Source organism: Neophocaena asiaeorientalis, unplaced genomic scaffold, assembly GCF_003031525.2.
Source record: "Neophocaena asiaeorientalis asiaeorientalis breed wild unplaced genomic scaffold, Neophocaena_asiaeorientalis_V1.1 scaffold131, whole genome shotgun sequence".
NCBI lineage: Eukaryota > Metazoa > Chordata > Mammalia > Artiodactyla > Phocoenidae > Neophocaena > Neophocaena asiaeorientalis.
Window position 1 is genome coordinate 2011802 of NW_020173201.1, and position 3970 is coordinate 2015771.

Sequence of the window (3970 nt, forward strand, 5' to 3'; positions counted from 1 at the left end):
TATATATATGTATATATTATACACACATACATACATATTTTTTCAGATTCTTTTCCATTACAGTTTGTTACAAGATATTGAATATGACCCTGTGCTATACAGTAGGACCTTGTTGTTTATCTATTTTATATATAGTAGTGTGTATCTGCTGATCACAAAATCTTATTTATCCCTCCCCTCACCCCTTTCCCCTTTGGTAACCATAAGTTTGTTTTCTATGTCTGTGAGTCTGTTTCTGTTTTATAAATAAGTTCATTTGTACCATTTTTTAGATTCCACCTATAAGTGATATCATATGATATTTGTCTTTTTCTTACTTGACTTAGTATGATAATCTGTAGGTCCAGCCGTTTTGCTACAAGTGGCATTTAATTGTGTCAGTGTTTGGCATGTTAAATAGCCTTTGCAGGCCAGCCAGGGAACCTGACTGCCATTTACAAGATTGTATTTTCCTTGGTCATTATGATCCACTTTGTCTTCCAAATGGTAAGAATAGGGTGACAGGATGTGTGTGGTAAGAGCGGAAACTGAGTGTCTGAGTCGATAGTTGAACAGGAGGATGCATGCCAATGTGAGGGCAGGATCACCCTCCCAGGCCCTGGCCCCTAGCCTTCTCCTTCCTTCCCCTCCTCTCTCAGAAGGACATGTGGTTGCATCAGGAACTTGTGCCTCACTTCCCTTCTGTATTGGTTATCTGTAGCTGCCTGACAACGCCACTACCAACTTATATCTCACAGTTTCTGTGGGTCAGGAGACTGGTTGTGATTTGGCTAGGTACTTTATAAGGCTGCAGTCAGGGTGTCAGCAGGGCTGCTGTCTCATCTGAGGCTTGACCGGGGAAGGGTTTTCTTCTGAGCTCATGTTGGCAGAAATTCAGTTTCTTGTGGGCTCTTCAGTTGCTTATTAACTGTCAGTTGGAGGCTGCCCTCCCCTGGCTCTCTCTGTAGGCAGCTCATCACTTGGCAGCTGGCTTCTTCAAAGCCAGCAAGGGAGAGAATCTCGTAGCAGAATGGACGATACAGTCTTATGTGATGTAACCACGTGTCCCGTTATTTTGGTCTTATTCTGTTGGTTACAGGCAAATCACAGTTCTCACCCCCACTCAAGGGAAGGGGATTACACAGGCATGGATAATAAGAGACAGGGGTCTCAGGGGCCGTTTTGGAGCCTGCCACACTTGAGGCTGGCCAGGAATATGGCTTCTCTTTATCTCTTCTCTCCTCTCTGGGCATTCTCCTACTTAGCTAAGGGCACAGTTCTCATCCTTCTGTCTCCTTTCTTCTGACCGACAGAGAATTCAACACCCTGGTGGCCTTTCTTCCACTTTTCCACTGTGGAAACGCAAGGAAAACATAGCAGGAATCTCAGTCTTGGTAAGAAACTCTCGTGCTTTGGGGGCTCTCCCCTGACAGCTGGTATTTTGTGTGTGTGACGTGTTCCCTAGCAGGTGTTTCTAAGTCATCATGAGGCTTATATAAACGACCTAAGTGGCATCTTCTCAGCTTTTATGTCATATGTTCACTGTTGTACTTAAGCAAGTGCTGAATCCCAACACTAGTTCACTTTCCCAGTGCCATCCTTTTAGAATTCTTGCTAGGACTGTGTTTTAGATTTTAATGTAGAATCATTAGTGGTTTGGGTCCTTTTACTCTTCGGCCCCATTAGCTGCTCTTTTGTGTCATTTCCCTTATTTCCCTCTTCTCTTCAGTCATCTTTAGGGGGTTTCTTGCCTTTCTCTGTCCTGCTCCTGGTCTGTGACGTGGTGAGTCTCCAGTTATTGCTCTTCTTCATTGCTGAGGAGGCAGCGTGGTGTCAGTTAAGAACAAGGACGCCTACGTGGGAAAAGAGTCTAAAGAAGAGTGGTTATATATGTATGTATAACATGTCACTTTGCTGAACACCTGAAACTAAAACAACATTGTGAATCAACTATACCCCAATAAAAATTTTTTTTAAAAAAGAACAAGAACTGAAGCCAGGCTGCCTGAATTTGAATCCCAGCTCTGCCATTTATTAGCTGAGGAATCTCAAGCAAGTGATTTAGTTTTGTTTCTGTGTGGGTGATATGAACAGTTCTGATTTTCTCACTGGCCAATAAGCCTCTGATTGCTGCTGCCGCTCTTACTTTGCTCCCAAGGTATGTGCACTGATATAGGAGCAATTTGTGCTTTATTACTAAATGACACTTTAGACCAAGATTTTTTTCTGGTGAAGTGGGCCAGAACATTTCTGAACTCATGAGGATACCTCTTTTTTCTGTTGTTAATGTTGCCTTGGAACTTGCTTTGCCTCCTAAGGATGAAGATAGTTTACTTCTTCCAATAACAACAACATTTAATGAGCACTTACTGTGTGCCATGAGCTTTATTAAACTGTTGGCAGGCATTATGTCTTTAACCCATAGAACAACATTAAACTGTAGTACTACTGTTAGTCTCATTCTATTGATGAAGAAACTGAAGCCCAGAGGAATTAAAGAACATCCTCAAGGTCTTTAAGGTAGATTGGGGAATGCAGTTTTGTGTGACTATAAAGCACATGCTTTTAATGACCATAGGCCACTATCTCCCATAGAGAAAGTCTAAACCCCTCTTCATGAACTAACTCCTTAGGAGAAAAGAGGCTAAGAATCCAATACAATCATGTCTTACAAGAGCTTCTATCCACTTCTGCAGCCTTAGTGCAAGTGACATCCTCTAGCATCTCTCAAATGATCTTGGTTTTGATGCCTGCCAGTCTCCTTCCACCTTGTGGGAGCTTGGCCTCGCCCTAGAAGATAAAGTATACGTTCAAAAAGGAGCGTATTCTTTTTAGCCAGGTTCCTGCGTGACTGTTGTAGAATATTAACATTGTATGTGAGGTATGATTAAGAAATATTGAGTTTTTAACGGTCCCAGCCAGGATTTATACATCCACATTATTCTCCTTCAGTGCACCAGCTACGTTAATTGCTTGTATTCTGGTGATACAGCCATTGCACTGCATTCTCATAAATGAACTTCATCTCAACCACCTTGTAAGTCCTTCCCCAGCCCCAGGACTGAGCACAGTGTCTTCTGCCACATGGGTAGTTCATTAGTCAGTTGTTGAAATCACTTCTAATTCTTTCAAATAACCCTGGTGGTGGCAAGTGACCATCTTTGAGGATGAAATTGATTCCTTGAACCTATTAAAATATTTTCCATCATAGCAAAGAATGTGTGTTTGTTAAAAAATCAGGAGCAACTAAACTGTAATGAGACATTTTCTTGTGGGCATTGTACACAGGTTTTGAACGTACAAGAAGAGTACTCAGTTTACTCTGAGCAGTCAGCATCACTGGAATGAGTCCCAAAGCGATGAAGGGGTCAAGGAGAACTTTTTGTAGATAGAAAGTTCTGTTTAAAAGTTGGTAGTGCCAGGCTTCCCTGTTGGCACAGTGGTTGAGAGTCCACCTGCCGATACGGGGGACACGGGTTTGTGTCCCGGTCCGGGAAGATCCCACATGCCGTGGAGTGGCTGGGCCCATGAGCCATGGCCGCTCAGCCTGTGCGTCCGGAGCCTCACCTTGTGGTCTTTGTTTTTCTTGAAAACATAGCTGACAAATCCATACTGTTGTTGATGAGGCTGTGAAGTGAAGCTAGCCTTGGTGATAGGCTACTGGCATTCGCAGTGTGGCTTTTATTTTCCACAGCTGTATGCTGAGTACTTGGCATTACAATGCACACCAGAAGAATTAGCACTAGTGGAAAATTTTCATTCCCTTCTTCAAGAATTTATCATCAAAAATAGAAACTCAGGGGCTTCCCTGGTGGCGCAGTGGTTGAGCGTCCACCTGCCTATGCAGGGGACACGGGTTCGTGCCCCGTCTGGGAGGATCCCACGTGCCGCGGAGAGGCTGGGCCCGTGAGCCATGGGCACTGAGGCTGCGCGTCCGGAGCCTGTGCTCCACAACGGGAGAGGCCACAACAGTGAGAGGCCAAAAAAAAAA

The 3970-nt window shown here is 43.9% G+C and overlaps 1 protein-coding gene across 6 annotated transcripts in view; it reads left to right on the top strand.

Moving 5' to 3' along the window:
• SGMS1 (sphingomyelin synthase 1) overlaps nucleotides 1-3970 on the top strand; it is a 280487-nt gene that overhangs the window by 168502 nt on the left and 108015 nt on the right. The window contains exon 6 of one of the 6 annotated variants that reach the window (XM_024744801.1): nucleotides 1293-1373. The exons of the other annotated variants lie outside the window; for them this stretch is intronic. The gene's annotated coding sequence lies outside the window, so the exon portion shown is untranslated. The remainder of the gene's footprint in view (nucleotides 1-1292; nucleotides 1374-3970) is intronic. 6 annotated transcript variants of the gene reach the window in all.